General features: G+C 37.7%; 1 long non-coding RNA gene and 1 other non-coding gene across 2 annotated transcripts in view; both read left to right on the top strand.

Moving 5' to 3' along the window:
* The first annotated feature begins 8,547 nt into the window (after window positions 1-8,547).
* Window positions 8,548-18,467, top strand: part of LOC119531512 — a 58,253-nt gene continuing 48,333 nt past the window's right edge. Inside the window, exons 1-4 of the long non-coding RNA XR_005216322.1 lie at window positions 8,548-8,614; window positions 8,830-8,884; window positions 9,734-9,771; window positions 10,476-10,592. This is a non-coding gene — a long non-coding RNA (uncharacterized LOC119531512). The remainder of the gene's footprint in view (window positions 8,615-8,829; window positions 8,885-9,733; window positions 9,772-10,475; window positions 10,593-18,467) is intronic.
* On the top strand, window positions 10,160-10,238 carry LOC119533613. Its single transcript, XR_005216736.1, has one exon. It is a non-coding gene; the product is annotated as a small nucleolar RNA SNORD115 (small nucleolar RNA).

Genomic DNA, 18,467 nt, shown 5'->3' with positions numbered 1-18,467 from the left:
AGATTACTTTGGCCAATATTTCTGGTGAAAATGTTAGAATACTTTGAAATACTTAGGTAGATATGGAGATCACCACCATAAACACATTAAAGTCCATAATCTAACCACATGGACAAAGCACTAAATGCATTAGTGCAGCTATGGCTTACCGACAATGGGAAATTGCCAAACATTTCTGGGATGTGCTATGAATATTTACCATAATCTTGTAGGCCAAAATATGATATTTTATAACAGAAATTATCTTACATGACCCCCAAAAATAGGAAAAGTTTTGAATGGTACTTACAATTGGCAGCAAGATGTTTACACCCTTTGGGTGTGCCCCAATGGAGATCTGAGGAAATTAATGATAATGATTATGATGATTATGATTATAATAAACAGAGAGGAAAAAAGGAGACAATGAGGCAGAGAAGGAAAGGAGCATTATAACCAGCACCTCACCACAACTCTGCCATCATATCTGTAACTCTCATACAGCAACAATTATTAACTTCTACAAAAAAATAGTCTAAGATTAATGTGAAATTACCTTCATTACCAAAAATTGAGATAATGAGAATAGGGGTATCATGGGCTATCATACAACAAATGATGCTCACGTAACCCTTAAGTCACAGTCCAATATGTTCCAGAATGGAAATATGACTATAAAGGAAACTGAATTACCCACACCAAAGCTGAAGTATTTAAATCAGAATTATTCTACAGTGGTTTGATAATGAACTTCCTTATGTAGAATTACAATGACAACATAGGGTATTTCCCTTAGCATTAACCATAGTCAATTTTGTGGAATATAAGAATTTTTGAAATATAGAAAAGAATTTACAAATTGACCATACCTACCAGATATTCATGGAAGATTTTGAAAAATCCTCTGCCATCAATGCAGACAAATTCATAACAGATACTTTCACAATAAGAAATTGTAAAATGAGCACTGGAAGAAGGACACTATGGAGAACATGCACCATGGGCTCTTCTAAGGTAGTGAACAAACACTGGCCACTGGGCTATGAAATAAGGACCATATGTGAAATCACCCACTGGGAAATAGCAACAGCTAACATCTCTGCAGGACCAGACTCAATAGGACCCTTCACACTATTTGTGAATGACCACAAATATATAGTTATGCCATACACTAAGACTAGCATTAATACTGCAGTGCTGATGAATTGAAAAGCTGATGAACAAATTTGCAATAAAAGGCCAATAAGACCTGCAGAGGGGTTAAGATATCAATATGGGATTCACCACTCTTAATTATACCCATAGGGCATTGACCAATATAGCTGGAAGAGATGCTTATAGACTTTGCAAAAATAATACAATGGCACAATTAGGGGAGAATTAAAAAATGATAATGGTAACCAGTTATGCACAGCATGGTGATATTGCTGATATACCAGGCAGTAAGTGATATCATCAAACTAATTTAAGAGAACTAGACAAGTGGGAGAATATAATTTCATATTATGGGTTACCTCATAATGATTATTCAGAACTTTGGAACACAAAACAAATGCCTAATATACATAAAACAGTAACGTCAGGATTGGTAACAGGCACGGAAGTTTCCATGTCTTTTAGGAATGAGTTCACAGACTGAACTGTTAAAGACAAAGTTTTGAAAAAAGCTATAGCTGAAAATTCCATAGCCTCATTTGACTTGATAACCTTATTCCATCACCTTGAAACACACTTGGGCATAGTTAAGAATAAGTACATAGACCAAAATTGATTATTGGAAGCATTATTCTGTTATAGTATAAACCTTAGATCCCTGTAAAAATTCTGCAAAGGGATCTGTGGACTTTATGTATAACTTTGCTACAACAGGTGAACCATGAAAAGTATGTAGAGGAACAATATAGAATAAAGACTATTATACAGGACATTTACCCTAGTGGTATGATGCCAATTATTTCAACTCCTAGAATTTGAGAACCTAACTACTTTCAAAAGATATAATTACTCAACTACAGAGCATATACCTTATAATTTAATAAAAGAAAATTTATGCCTAGTGCAAGAGCACCAAAATGCAGTAAATACCCTCAAGAACCATATAGTCTACTGTTTGTGTTTTTACCACTTAAACAGAAGTATAAAGCAGGAATCCTCTGCAATTCCTATGAGGACTAGTAGGAGGATTGACAGGGTCCTTGCTATCACAGTACTAGATTGAGGAAATGGATGTAAAATTGGAATATTTTTAAGTAACACAGTAGGATTTCAATGCCCATGCCATGGAAGCTCTATCACATTTAAGAATTTAAATTAAAAATATGTATGAAATTGTAAATTATATTCATGAACATAGGACAAAGGTAGAAGAATCATTGGACACTTTAAAAACACAATAGGATGGTGGATTTTAATATTCAAAAGATTAGGAACACTATTGACAGCTAAAAAACCAATGTAACATACTGCAACAGAAACTAACATATGGAGGATATTTAAAGACTAAGACTTGTAACAGTTACATATTGGGTACCAAGCATTGCTGATAATCTGATTAAATCCAAATTATATATGATTTATGATGCTGGGTGAGATTACTTGGAGCATGTGAAATATGAATATTAGCCTTAGAGGGAGGAATTTGGAAATTGGGGTATTACACTATAGCAATACTCCAACTTAAAACAGGAGTTGGATGCCTAGAATAGATCAAACAACCACGGAAACAGAAGGTATACAGATAACAGCACAAAGTGTGGAAGAGTGGACAGTAGGCACTGACCTAATCCTTAGCTACACAGACAGAAAAGGAATAAATGAAATACCTATGATTTCAGCTGAAAAGCCAGAAAACCCCAAGTATGTAAACTAGGTAATGGGACTATGATAGTATGTTCTGAAAATGAAAGAAATAAACTTATTTGAATAAGGGTAGGAATATGGAATTTCTCCTACAAGGTTGTGTCAAATTTCAACAAATTACAAATATTATGATTGATGGAAAAATTCATTGTAATGGTCTGTAAAAGATAAAGGAACTCTGATGTTGAACAATTAGGCATATAATATTGTTAAGAAGGGATTCACTCTAACAGAAATGAAACATTGGCAAAATGTGATCAGGTGAAACAACAGTTAGAGAAGAGACAAAACAGATCCACTCCTTACTATAGAAGGTGGAAAAGGATCATGAGAGACATGTTCCAAAAAATAATGGCTGCACTAAATACTCTTTATATGGCAGCAGAAAAATCTTTGCAGCGTACTATAAGCCCTTGCATGCCTATCAGCAAAATACAATGATATTTCCTTTGAAGAAAAATTATCAAAGTACATATTTGCATAGTTTGGAAAATTAAGCTTTTGGAAATTTTAACATGTTTGAACATGCTAAAGAAACTATAGCAGGTATTATATTGATTGTATTACTATAGTGTTAAAATGCTTATAAAAAGGGTGTGCACAAAAATATTGTGATCCAAGATGAAAGAGTGGATAGTACTTTACTGAAATGCTATTAATGATCTTGAATCCCCAAAACATGTTGAAACCCCGTAAACATGTTGACCATATTAGAATGTAAATGAATTGAGAAAAACAGGTTTTATTACAAATGGTTGACAGATATATGGGCAAGGATGTGATATGGACTGGAGTGATGCAAGCCAGAGAGGGACTTACAAAAACCCAGAGCAGATGCCACTTCAGTAAGTGCCATGTGGAGGCAGGCTGCTACCCAGTCCTGGGACTCTTGGCTGTGGCTCCTGCTCTGATGCCTGTGATTGACTGTGAGACTTGCAGCCATCCAAGCTGCTGCACTATGACCAGTTTAGGGTCACTCACCACCCGACTTTGGAACCTCAGCTGAAGCTGAGTGCACCTGGCTCCGAGACTCCTCATTGAGGGCACCTACCTGCAGTCCATCAATTCAAGTGCTGAGGACTTGAAAGATTCTGGTTTTCTACACCTTCAAATGGGTTGCGTAATGTTGACCTCTATACTATGCATTGGTTGTATTGGTAGCTTGTGATTAAGCAAGCAAATAAATTACAATGAATATGCAAACAAGCATTGTCTTGAATCTGCTTTCAAGTGTTGAATTTACTTTTGTTTTTGATCTGCCTTTGGCTTGTTACAATGACTGTATTTACACAACTGGATTTCATGAAAACTCAGGAGTCACACTCCTAAATCAGGAAAGCCGTAAAGTTCTCCATCTTGTGCTTCCTGGTCATTAAAGGTGATTAATGGATTATATCTGAAGACTGACTGCAGCCATCCATGGCATTACAGAAAGCAGGAACAGTGCACCCATGAGAGAGGGTTCTCATTTTGCCCAGTATCCTGCTCATATTCTTCTAGGTGAAGACTACTGTGGAGGTGCAATCTACACATTTTTGGCCCTGGGGCAGTTGTACCAGCTGTGCATCCTCCGCTGAAGTAGCTGGAACACTTCTGCACAAGGATGAAGTCTCTGGAAAGCATACGCAAACAAAGAGAATGTATAGATGAAGACGCACCCTGCATTGAGTCAATGCTGAGAGCTCATCTTGCTGAAGTCCGGTGATGACTCATTAGGATGGCACTGAGGTTCAGTCCTAGAAGACATTCCTTCCACAGGAATTTGTGATTGATCATCACAGATTATATAGGATTGAGGGAAAAGATTGGGGGAAAAGATAACCCTACTTATATATTTTATGGAAGGAACAAATTACAATCCTTGAAGCCTGCCTTCAGTGGACTATTTTTTTTTTTTCTAGTAATTTGGCCTACTCAGGGCTCACTTGATGGCACTTTTTTCTCCTGCTTCTTTGAGAGGGCTGAGGAAGGATTCAGTTTTCCATAATGGTAGGTTATTTGAGCTTTTTGGGGGTCAATGATGCACTTACATACTGAAGAACTCTGGAATATGTTAGAAAATGTGAGATTCATGAATGTTCTACTGCAAGAAACATGCCAATGTATAAATAGATGAGTAAAGAGATGCTGAATTTCAGGCCCTGAAACTTGGTTTTAGTTTTCTGTATACAAGTCCTTTAAACTTTGGTTAACGTTTATTCCTAGATACTTGATTCTTTTACTTGCTATTGTGAATGGATTTTTTTCTTGATTTCTTCTACTGAGTGTTCATGGCTTCTGTATATAAACATTATTGATGTTTGAGTGTTGAACTTGCACCCTGCCACTTTGCTGAATTCATTTATTTGCACTGTGAGATATGTCATGAATTTTTCAGGATTTTCTTTAAGTAACATCATGTCATCAGCAAATAGGGAAAGTTTTACATCTTTCTTTCCAATTTGGATGCCATTTATTTCCCTTTCTTGACTAATTTCTCTGGCTAGAACTCCAGTACAATGTTGAATAACAGTGGCGACAGTGGGTCTCCTTGTCTTATTCCTAATCTTAAAGGGAAAGCTTTAAGAGTGCTAGCTGTGAGCTTTTTATATATGCACTTTTTCATGTTGAGGAGGTTTCCTTCTATTCCTAGTGTTCTAGGTGTTTTTATCAAGAAGAGGTGCTGTTAGTTTGTCAAAATTCTTTTCTGCATTGATTGAAATGATCATGTGGTTTTGTTTCCCTTCATTGTGTTACATTAATTGATTTACTTGTGTTGAACCAACCTTGCATACCAAGGATAAATCCCACTTGTTCATTGTATCTAATTATTTCCATATGCTGTTTGATTCTGTTTGCTAGTACTTTTTTGAGGATTTTTGCATTTATTTTCATAATAGGTGTGTTCTGTAATTTTTCTTTCTTGTGGTATCTTTATCTGGCTTTTGTCTGAGAGTTATGTTGGCCTCATAGAATGAATTAGGGAGTGTTCTCTCATCTTCAATATTTTGGAAGAATTTGAGCAGGATTGGCATTTAGTCTTCTTGGAATGTTTGGTAGAATTCCCCTGTGAAGCAGTCTGGACCTTTGCTTTTTTTGTGTTGGGGAGTTTTTAATTATTGATTCAATCTCTTTACTAGTAATTAGTTTGTCGAGATCTCCTATTTCTTCTTTAGTCAATGTAGGTGGTTTGTTTCTAAAATTTTGGCTATTTTGTCTAGATTATCTAATTTATTGTCCTACAGTTGTTTATAGTATCCTCTTATAGTTCTTTTCATAGCAGTGGATTCAGAAGTAATATCCCTCTTTTCATTACTGATTTTCATTATTTGTAACTTCTCTCTCTTTTTGTCAGTGTAGTTAAAGGATTGTCATTTTTTTTTAATCTTCTCAAAGAACCAACTTTTGTTTTTATTGGTTCTATTTTTTTGTTTTCTGTTTCATTTATCTTCACTCCAATCTGTTGTTTCCTTCCATCTGCTTGCTGTGGGTTTAGTTTACTTTTCTTTTTCTAGTCCTTCCAGTTTTGAGGTTAGGTCTCTGATTTGAAGTATGTTTTTCTGTTTTAATGTAATAATTTAAAGCTATAAATTTTCCTCTCAGCACTGCCTCCCTGCATTCCATAAGTTTTGGTATTTTGAATTTTCATTTTCTTTTGCTTAAAGATATTTGTAATTTCACTTCAGATTCCCTCTTTAACCTATTCATTGTTTAAGAGTATGTTGTTTAATTTCCACGTATTTGTGAGTTTTCCATTTGTTCCTCTGTTGTTGATTTCTAGCTTCATTTCATTGTGGTCAGAGAGTATACATTTTATGATTTCAATATTTTTGAATTTTTGAGACTCGTCTGTGGCCTAACATATGGTTTGTCCTGGAGAATTATCCTTGTGTGTTGAGACGAATGTGTATTCTGTTTTTATTGTTTGAAATGCCTATATATGTCTTTTAGGTTTAGTTGGTGTTCAAGTCTTGAATTTCCTTTTTGAACTTCTGGCTAGATTTTTCTGTCCAATATTGCACGTGTTGTATTAAAGACTCCTACTAGTAATATAGAACCATCAGTTTCTCCATTCAAACATGTCAGTATTTGCTTCACATATTTTGGGCTTCTGCTGTTAGATGCATATATATTCATAATTATTACATCTTTTGTTGAATCGTCTTTTATCAGTATATAATGACTGTCTTTGTCCCTCATAACAGTTTTTCACTTGAAACCTATTTTATCTGATATTAGTATAGTTAGTCCAGCTCACATTTGGTTACTACTTGAATGGTATATTTTTTCTATCCTTTCACTTTCAACCTACTTGTATATCTGAATTTAAGGTGAGTCTCTTGCAGCAGTATATAGCTTGGTAATGCTTTCATACCCATTTATCAATTTATGCCTTTGGATTGGAGAGTTTAATCCATTTACATTTAAAGTCACTACTGATAATGCAGAACTTTTCTTCTGCCCTTTTGCTATTTAGCCTTTGTACGTCTTACAAATTCTTTGTCCCTCCATTCTTCCGATAATCCCTACTTCTATATTTAGTTGATATTTTGTGTTGTACATATTGAGTGCCTTCTCTTTTCTATCTGCATATATTTTTCATTTCTTTTCCTTTTGGTTATGGAGGGATTAAAATTTAACATCCTAAATATATAACAATCATATTTGGTTTGATAACACTTAATTTCAATAGCATACACATATACTTTTCCTATACCCCTCTGTTCCCCGACTTTATTTTGGTACTTGTTACCACTTATATCTTTGTACATTGTATATCCAAAACCATCAATTTATCTTTACCTTTTATGCATTTGCATTAAAAGTAGGAAGTGGAGTTGCATACCAAACAATGCACTGCAATAATACTGGCATTTGTAATTACCCAAAAGGTTGTTTTACCACAGGCTTTTATTTCTTTATGCCATTTTGAACCATTATCTCTGTCCTTTTCCTTCAATCCTAACAACTCCCTTTAGTATTGCTTGCATGGTAGGCCTGCTGGTGATGAGCTCCCTTAGCTTTTGCTCATCTGGGAATGTCTCAATCTCTCCTTCACCTCTAAAAGGAAGTCCCATTGGATATAAAATTCCTGGTTTACAGCTGTTTTCTTTCAGCACTTGAAGTATTTTTACTCACTACTTTCTTGCCTCCATTGTTTCTGATAAGCAGTCAGCACTCAATCTAACTGGGAATCCTCTGTTCATAACCTGCTGCCTCTCTTCTGCAGCCCTCAGAACCCTCTCCTTGTCTTTTGCATTCAATAGTGTGAGCAATACATGATTGAATGTGTTTTTCTTTATGTTTATCCTGTTTGGTGTTCTCCAGTACTCTCAGATGTGCTCCCTCATGTCCCTTGCCAAGCAAACTTGGGGAGTTCTCTGCCACCACTTCCCTGAGCATTCCCCTTGCCCCTTTCTCTCTTCTACTTCTGGGACTTCCATAATGCACATATTGGTATACTTAACAGTGTCCCAGAGGTGTCTTGGGTCATTTGTGCTTCTTGTAATTGTTTTTTAACTCTCTGCTCCTCAGCCAGACTCATTTCAAATGTCTTGTCTTCAAGTTCACTGATTCTTTCTTCTGTGGATCTATTCTTGAAACCTTCCTGGGAATATCTCCTTTCCCTTATTGTGAACTTCAACTCCAGTAGTTCCATTTCGTTCCTTTTTTAAATTTATATCTCTTTACTAACATTCTTGTATTTCTTCTACCTACAGGGCAAGTTCTGGGCTGGCAAGTCAGAGATGAGTGTTGGTCCAGTCCTTCAGGCTGCAACCTGACAGACTGCACCAAGGTAGTGGAATGCAAGTATGTGCATGGGTGTTCTTGTGCTCCCTCCAGAACAGTGCAGGGGTCCACAATGAGAGCACAGTCTGGCTCCCAGCCACACCATGGAGGGAGCGGGGGAGGGCCAGCAAGGGTGCCACAAGCTTCTCATACAATTCTAAAGCTTCAGTTTCTTGATTCAGCACTTGCCTATTATCATAACCCTCCAACTGTTCTCCATAGGTCTGAGGGAGATGACTCTGCCAGCTTTTTTGTAGTTGTCCAAATATTCTGCAAGGTATGGAACACTATAATGCCTAACACTGCCATTTTGGTCAACCAGACAGGAAACCTTGACTTTGACCTGAATTTGACATGATTGAGAGTTAAGAAAAGTTTGGACTCCTACTTTTTATATCCAGGGAAATGTTCATTAAAGTCAATAAACTAAATGTACTCAAATTTTGCCCTATGTCATTAAATGATTTTAACTGATTTTGACTATTTTTGGGTCAGTGATGAACTCCCATTCTGAAGGACCTGTAATATGACAGAAAATGTGTAATTGACTAACATTCTACAGCATGAAACATGACAATGGATGAATTAGTGAGTAAATTGTTGGCTGAATTTCAGCCGCTGTATATCATGAACCTACATTCTTCCCTTATAATGGAAGAGGCTGGTATGATTGAAGTCAGTTGGAATTGGTAAATGTTTTTGGAGCCAAATTGATTTAAAAATTTGGACAGTGTCTCAATATGTATTTGTCTTCCAAAAATTGGTGAAGTTAGTTAACAGCATCTTCATGAGAACCACTTCATTCTACCTAAATTGTGTGAAAATTAGGGAGAGAGATTTCCAGATTCATGGTAATTTTCACTGTGTGACTTATTCCTTTCTACTGGTTAAACAGTGACTCTTATTCACCCCTACATTATGATCTTTCCTTTTCCATGGTTATAGGCTGTTGATGAATCATTGGTCATCACATGCAATCTAAAAAAGAGAACCATTTTGAGTGCAGGTTTGAAATTCTGGTACATAAGGGGCCTGGGTTCTTAAAAATGGGTTCATTTCACAGTGGCTTGATATACAATTTCTAGATCAAGATTTTTAATGGCTTGCAAAATTTCATTTATGATAGGTCAGATGGAATCTTCCATGCCAGTAGAAGGATGAAAGGTATGAACTAGAATTTGCATGAAACCTTATTACTTGTAATCAGGAAACCTGTAATGTTTTCCAAATTGTGTTCCCCATTCAGTGGTCTGAAGTCTATTAATGGGTCATATTTGAGGACTAACTGCATTGGACCATTATATTTTAGAATGCAAGGACAGTACACCCCTCAGAGCAGTATTCTCCACTTTCATGTATTGTACTCACTTTCCCTACATAATGACTACGGTGGACATGCACTCTGTGTCATTCTGGTCTTAGCACAATTTTCCACAAGGGTGTGTTGCAATGAAATAACTGTGCTCCATTTTAACCCGAGACATTTAGGAAGGCATCTCTGAGTAGTATATACATGACCAAGAGAATCTATGCCTTGAAAGGGCTCTGACTTGGGTAAGTGATGAGAACTTATATTGCTGAAGACAGATGATGACATAAACATCATCCTCAGTAGGAATATGTTGATGCCTAGTCCTGGGTGGCAATCTAGGGAAATGAATATTTAATACTTATTTCTCTTTTAGTAGAGTTTATTTGGGATTGAGTTATTGAAACTAAGTAGAAATTTGATTTCACATGCCTGCTCATGTACTTCTGTTCTAGCAAAAATTTTCATTCCTTGAGTCCTTCCATCAGTGATTTATTTGTCCTAATTATCTGGCATATTTTAGGTTTACTTCATGGTCCTTTTTCCCTGTTTCTTTCAGTGGAAGAGCTGTACAGGCTGCGGTCTTCCATTGATGGGATGTTAGCAGTTGATTGATGACAAATGAGTACGGTCTAGTGAACATTACCCAAAAAGACAACTGGCTTTACTCACTAAGGTAACATGAATATAATTGTGGGCTTTTCTTCTGAATGAGTGTCTGACTAGTTTGATAAAGTGCTCTTGAGGACACCTTGATTTCTTTCTATAAATTCATTTTTTTGCCATATATTCACGTACCCTACAGTCATCCACAGTGTATAATCAGTTGTTCACAGTAGCATCATATAGTTGTGCATTCATCACCAAAATCAATTTTTGAACATTTTCATTACTCAAAATAAATAAATAAATAATAAAAAACAAAAAGAATAAAATGCAAGTAAAGAAGAACACTCAAAGCATCCCACCGCCATCCCCTATTATTCATTTACTTTTTGTTCCGATTTTTCTACTCATCTGTCTATACACTGGAAAAAGGGAGTGTGAGCCACAAGGTTTTCACAATCACATGGTCACACTGTGTAAGCTGCATAGTTATACAATTGTCTTCAAAAATCAAGGCTATTGGGTTGCAGTTCAACAGTTTCAGGTATTTCCCTCTCACTATTCCAATACACTAAAAACTAAAAAGGGATATCTATATAATGCACAAGAGTAACCTCCAGAATGACCTCTTGACTCCATTTGAAATCTCTCAGCCACTGAAACTCTATTTTGTTTCATTTCTCTTCCTCTTTTGGTCCAAGAAGGCTATCTCAATCCCATGATGCTAGGGCCAAGCTCATCCCCGTGAGTCATATCCCACACTGCCAGGGAGATTTACACCGTTGGGAGTCATGTCCCACATGGGAGGAAAGCAGTGAGTTTAACTGACAAGTTTTAAATTCACCCTCTTTTTTTATGCAATTTTATTATGATATATTCACATAACATACAATCATTCAAAGTGTATAATCAATTGTTCATGGTATCATCATATAGTTGTGCATTCATCACCACAATCAATCTCTGCACATTTTCATTAATCCAAAAAAATTTAAAATTAAAATTAAAAGAGTATCCAAAATATTCCATTGTTCATTTACTTTTAATATAGGTTTACTGCAATAAATTCACCCACCCCAAGTCTTCCACAGTGTACAATTGATTATCCACAGCACCGTCATATATTTGTGTGCGCATCATCAGAATCAACTTTTGAACCTTTTCCTTACTCCAAAATAAAAATAAAAGCAAACAAAGAACACCTAGATATTTCCATCCCCTCCATCCCACCCTATTCATCTAATTTTTGTCCTAATTTTTCCAGTCATCTGCCCATACACTGGATAAAGGGAGCATGAGCCACAAGGTTTTCATAATCACACAGTCACACTGTGCACACTACAAATTTATATAATTGTCTTCAAGAATCAAGGTCACTGGGTTGCAGTTCAACAGCTTCAGGTATTTCCCTCTAGCCATTCCAACACACTAAAGACTAAAAGATGATATCTATATAGTGCATAGGAACACCCTCCACAGTGACCTTTCAACTCCATTTGAAATCTCTCAGCCACTGGAACCTTATTTTGTTTCATCTCTCTTCCCCCTTTTGGTCAAGAAGAGCTCTTCAATTCCACAGTGCTGGGTCCAGCCTCATCCTCAGGAATTGTTTCCTGCATTGCCAGGGGGATTTATACCCCTGGGTGTCATGTCCCAGGTAGGAGGATAAGGTAGTGAGTTCACCAGCCGAATGGGCTTAGAGAGAGAGGGCCACATCTGAGCAACAAAGAGGCTCTCTGGGGGGCGGAGGATTCCTAGGCATAATTGTAAGTGGGCTTAGCCTCTCCCTTGCAGCAACTAGCCTCACAAGGGAGAGCCCCCAGATTGAGGGCTCGGCCCACTAAATTGGCACTCCTCCATCTTTGTGGAAAAATCGGCAGTAACCCAGGAGGGGAAGTCCAACACTTCCACATTTCTCTCCAGTTCCTCAGAGGGCCCCACAAGTACACTTTTACTCTGCCCATATCACTCTGGGGTGTATTGGGATTTCACCCCAGCCTGTAAAAACTCAAGTCCCACTTTCCTTTCACAGCTCCATGCACCTATGGTGATCAAACAAACTGATCATACAGGTTAAATTATCTAGTGTGCTATAGAAAATATAGATCCTGCACCAAATAAACATCTCCTCCCTTGGTCTCACACAAAAGTTGTAGTTTTAAAACCCAGTCAGTATTATCCTTTACCCTTGAGCCTGATTTGTCTTAGTCCTAACCATATCTGCTTTGTTCATATCTCTAATTGGAGCCTGAACTCTTTTACAGCTCTTTTAACAGTTGCCTTGTGGGGTAATATTGACAATCATAGCTGCCAAGCTATAGCTCCAAGTCTCAGATGTCACACAGATTCCCCAAGTTCCAGAGACTGACCAGGTTATACACAAGGAACTCAGCATCTCAGGATTTAGAGATAAACATTACAACTCAGGAATAGATGTGACTACTGTAAGAGCTTATAATATACGGACTATTATAATAGACATTCCCCAGATAAAGTGTGCCCTAAGATACAGTTCTCAGAGTTTACACATTGTCGTTAGTCCATATTAGTAAGGCATTATAATGTATGTCCTCTTGTTTCTGGTGTGCTTCACTCAAAATGCTGTACTCAAGATCCATTCACCTAGTTATGTGTCTCATAGCTTCATTCCTTCTTGAAGCCACTCAATATTCTATTGTATACATACACCACAGCTCACCATTCTGTTCATCAGTCAACATACCCCTAGACAACCTCCGTCCATTGCAAATTGTGAATACTGATGCCATAAACACCAGTGTGCAAATGTCCATTCGTGTCTCTGCTCTCAGATCTTCCAAGCATATACCCAATAGTGAGGTTGCAGGACCTTGAAACTCCCACACTGTCCTCCAGATGGGCTACACCATTCTACTTCCCCCTCAACAGTGAACACATATATCTCTCTCTCCAAGTTCTCTCCAGTACTTGTGTCCCTCTGTTTATTTTTTCCCTGCAATTTTATGAGGACATATTAAAATACCCTACAGTCATCCACAGTGTACAATTGTTTATAGTATCATCATACAGTTGTGCATTTGTTACCACAATTAGCACTTACATATATTCATTACTCAGAGAAAGAATTGAAAGAAAAGAATAATAAAAAGGATAAAAGGAAAATTGAAAATAAGATAAAATATAGCCACAAAAAAGAGGAAGAGGTGAAAAAAATTAAAAAGAAGAAAAAGAAAAAAAAATGGCAACCAAAAATCCACAAAAGAAAAGGTTAAAATAAAGTTAAATACCATAAAAAAGTCAGACAACAATACTAATGCCAAGAGTCCCATACCCCTCCCTTATGTCCCCCTCTTATAGGCATTTAGCTTTGGTGTATTGCCTTTGTTATAATTTTAAAGCATATTGCAGTGTTACTGTTATAGTAACTATAGATTCTAGTTTGCATTGTGTTTTCCCCCCAAAACTACCCTCTTTTTAACACCTGGCAAATGTTAACATTTGTTTGTTCTCCCTTATGCAAAAACATATTTGTACATTTAATCACAATCATTGACCACTATAGATTTCACTAAGTTATACAGTCCCATCTTTATCTTCTGTCTTTCATTCTGGTGTCCTACATGGCCCTATCCTTCCTCTTTCAACCATAATCACAGCCATCTTTGTTCAGTGTACTTACATTATTGTGTTACCATCTCCCAATACTGTGTTCCAAACCTCTCACTCCTGTCTTTTCCTATCTGTATGTAGTGCTCCCTTTAGTATTTCCTATAGAGCAAGTATCTTGTTCACAAACTCTGTCATTGTATGTTTTTCAGATAATATTTTAAGCTCTTCTCATTTTAGAAAGACAATTTTGCCAGATATAGGATTCTTGGTTGGTGGTTTTTCTCTTTCAGTATCTTAAATATATCTCCTCACTTCCTTCTTGTCTCCATGGTTTCTTCTGAGAAATCCACACATAGTCTTATCAAGCTTCCTTTGTATGTGATGGATTGCTTTCCTCTTGCTTCTTTCAGGATTCTCTCTTTGTCTTTGACATTTGATAACCTGATTATTAAGTGTCTTAGTGTAAGTCTATTTGGATTTATTCTATTTGGAGTTAGCTGTGCTTCTTGGATTTATAATTTTATGTCTTCCATAACAGATGGGAAATTTTCAGTGACTATTTCCTCCATTATTGCCTCTGCCCCTTTTCCCTCCTCTTCCACTTCTGGGACACCCATGACATGTACATTCATGTGCTTCATGTTGTCACTCAGTTCCCTGAGATGTCGCTCATATCTCTCCATTCTTTTCCCCACCTGTTCTTTTGGGTGTAGGGTTTTGGATGTCTTGTTCTCCAGTCCATGAATCTTCTCTTCCATCTCTTGGAATCTGCTGCTGTACATCACCATTGCATCCTTCATCTCTTGTGTTATGCTTTTCATTCCCTTAAAATCTGCCAATTGTTTTTTCAAACTTTTGATTTCTTCCTCATGTATGCCCAAAGTCTTCTTTATAGCCTTCATCTCTTTTGCCATATCTTGCCTCAAGTTGTTGAACTGATTTTTGGATTGATTTTTTAGTGGATTTAATGGATTTAGGAGATTTGTTTGATTAATGATTAGTTGTTTCAATTCCTGTATCTCAGTTGAAGTGTCAGTTTGTTCCTTTGACTTGGCCATATCTTTGTTTTCCTAGTGTGATTTGTTTTCTTAGGCATCTGGTTTCCTTGAATGCTCCAGTCAGATTTTCCCAGACCAGAGGTGCTCAGGTCTCAGGAGGATGCTGTATATTCAGTATTAAGTTTCCCTGTGGATGGGTCCTAGAAGATTGACAGACTTTCCCATGAGGCTTCTAGACTCTGTGCTTTCCCCATCCAGCTCAGCAGGTGGTGGTTTGCAGCCTTCAGCTCCCCACCAGCATAAAGAAGCATGGTCCCTTTAATTCATAGTGATCCCTGACCTGGTGAGGGGCTGAGAGTATCAGAAGCCAAGCTTAAATTGTTTCTGGTGTGTTTGCATATTTTACTCCAGACCCTGGGGTCTGAATTCTCTGATGGAGAGCAGCCACTTGAGCTGGTCGCACCTCCCTTTTTTTAAGGGAAGATATACCCCCAAGGGAGTTATCATCTTCATTTGAATTCCTCCTTTGTCTTTCTGGCTCTGTTAACTATATCCTTGTCTGGCTCAGCATGGAATTGAAGATGCCTGAGGTTTTCTCTAATGGGCTTCTTAGAATGAGAGAAAAAAATGGAAAAAGAGCAAAAGGCCCTTTTCAGGGCCAGTCCCCAGCCCCTCAGTTTTCTTGGGGCACAGCCTCTTCCAGTATTCCAAGCTCAGCTATCTCCAAAAGTCTCTGTTTTTATTTATTTTTGTATTTTTTTTCCTGTTAGCCCTGACTCCTCCCTGCTGGAAGGAATCTACTTCCCTTCCTGCTCCATGCTTGTAGCTTGTATTCAGTAGTCAAAATGTGTTAATTAAAATGGCAATTGGAACTTGGTTGAGTTACTTTCCCTGTAACCTGTTTCTTTTTTTTTACATGGCAGTGTTTCAGCTCTGCCTGCCCTGTCTGAGGGGATAGGGACTTCAGCTCCAGATTTGCAGAGCTTTACTTGTGATTCTGTGCTATAATCTCAGCCACTCCACCAATTTGACTGGTGTATGATGTGTGTCCATTCATGGATGTCTCTCAACAGTTGTCCCAGATTATTTACTAGTTATTACTGGTAATTTGCTAGTTACTCTAGAGGACTAACTAAATTCTACACCTCTCTTTGCCTCCATCTTGCTCCACCTCTCTCCCTCATTTTTAAAGGACAGTTTTGCTGGATATAGAATTCTTGGTTGGCAGTTTTTCTCTTTCAGTATCTTAAATATATCATACCATTGCCTTCTCACCACCATGTTTTCTACTGATAAATCCACACATAGTCTTATCAAGCTTCCTTTGTATGTGATAGATCACTTTTCTCTTGCTGCTTTCAGAATTTTCTTTTTATCTTTGATATTTGACAATCTGATTAGTAAGTGTCTTAGAGTAGGTCTATTTAGGTCTATTCTGTTTGGGGTACACTGTGCTTTCTGGACCTGTAATTTTATGTCTTTCATAAGAGATGGGAAATTTTCAGTGATTATTTCCTCCATTCTTCTTTCTGCTCCTTTTCCCTTCTCTTCTCCTTCTGGGAAACCATGACATGTGTATTCACGCACTTCATGTTGTCCTTCAGTTCCCTAAGAACCTGCTCATATTTTTCCATTATTCTCCCTGTCTGTGTAGGATTTCCAATGCCCTGTCTTCTCATTCACTAATTCTTTCTTCTGCCCCATTCAAGTCTGATGTTGTAAGTCTCCATGTGTTTTTCAAGTCTTCTATTCACCTTTAATTCCCATAAGTTCTGTCATTTGTTTTTTCAAGCTTTTTTTTTTTCTGTTTAGGGCATGAGCTGACTCACTTTTTATTTGATTTTATTTTATGTTATTTTATTTTCATATCCAGGTTATATTTAAAGAATTGCCACAGATCAATTTATAAAAGACTGACAATCCCAAATTGTTGGAGGGAAAAATGTTGCAACCGAATTCTTACACATTGTTGGTGAGAATTTAGAATGGCAACACCACTTTAGAAAACAGTTTGGCCTATAATATGCTGAATAGAAATGAGTGTTTATATCCACCCAGGACATACTCACAAACATGTGGAGCTGCATTACTAATTATTTTTCTTTGCCCCCATTTTTCTACTCATCCATCCATACACTGGACAAGGGGGAGGGTGGTCCATATGGCTTTCTCAAACACATTGTCACCCCTCATAAGCTACATTTTTATAAAATTGTCTTCAAGATTCAAGGGTTCTGGGTTGTATTTTGATAGATTCAGGTATTTACTGCTAGCTATTCCAATTGATTAGAACCTATAAAGGGTTGTCTATATTGTGTGTAGGAGTGCCCACCAGAGTGACCTCTTGGCTCAGTTTGGAATCTCTCAGCCACTGAAGCTTATTTCATTTCCTTTCACATCCCCCTTTGCTCAAGAAGATGTTCTCTATCCCACAATGCCAGGTCTAGATTCCTCCTCAGGAGTCATATTCATGTTGCCAGGGAGATTTACTCCCCTGGGTGTCAGATCCCACATACAGGGGAGGGCAGTGAGTTCACCTGCCAAGTTCGCTTTGTTAGAGAGAGAGGGCCACATCTGAGCAACAGAGGCATTCAGGAGGAGACTCAGGCAAAATTGTAGGCAGGCCTAGCCTCTCCTTTGCAGCAACAGTGTTCCAAGGGCAAGTCGTGTGGGAGAGGGCTCAGCCCATCAAACCACCAGTCCCCTATGTCTGTGAGCACATTAGCAACCATTGAGGTGGGGAAGCCCAACACCCCTGCATTTTGAGTTCTTCCTTATTTCTGCCCGATGTCCTCTTTATATCCTTCATCTCTTTTGCCATATCTTACCTCAGCTCATTGATTTGATTTTTAACTGATTTAGCATGTTTGTTTGAACATTTTTAATTTCAAACTCCTGTATCTCATTTGAAGTGTTAGTTTGTTCCTTTGACTGGGCCATTGTGCCAATTTGAATGTATTATGTCCCCCCAAACACCATTATCTTTGATGTAATCTTGTGTGGGCAGACCTGTCAGTGTTAATTAGATTGTAATTCTTTGACTGTTTCCATGGAGATGCGCCCCACCCAACTGTGGGTGATGACTCAGATTCGATAATTTCCATGGACATGTTGGCCTGCCCATTCAGGGTGGGTCTGAATTAAATTACTGGAGCACTGTATAAGATCAGACAGAAGGAGCAAGCTGCTGCAGCCAAGAGGGACATTTTGAAGAAAGTGCAGGAGCTGCAGATGAGAGACATTTTGAAGATGTCCACTGAAAGCAGATGCTTGTTCCAGAGAAGCTAACTAAGAGTGACATTTTTGAGGAACTGAAGCCTAGAGAGGAACATCCTGGGAGAAAGCCATTTTGAAACCAG

This window comes from Choloepus didactylus, chromosome 4 (assembly GCF_015220235.1).
Source record: "Choloepus didactylus isolate mChoDid1 chromosome 4, mChoDid1.pri, whole genome shotgun sequence".
In the NCBI taxonomy this organism is placed as follows: domain Eukaryota; kingdom Metazoa; phylum Chordata; class Mammalia; order Pilosa; family Megalonychidae; genus Choloepus; species Choloepus didactylus.
The sequence above is the reverse complement of the archived record's forward strand: the minus strand, read 5'-3'. Positions and strand labels throughout refer to the sequence as shown.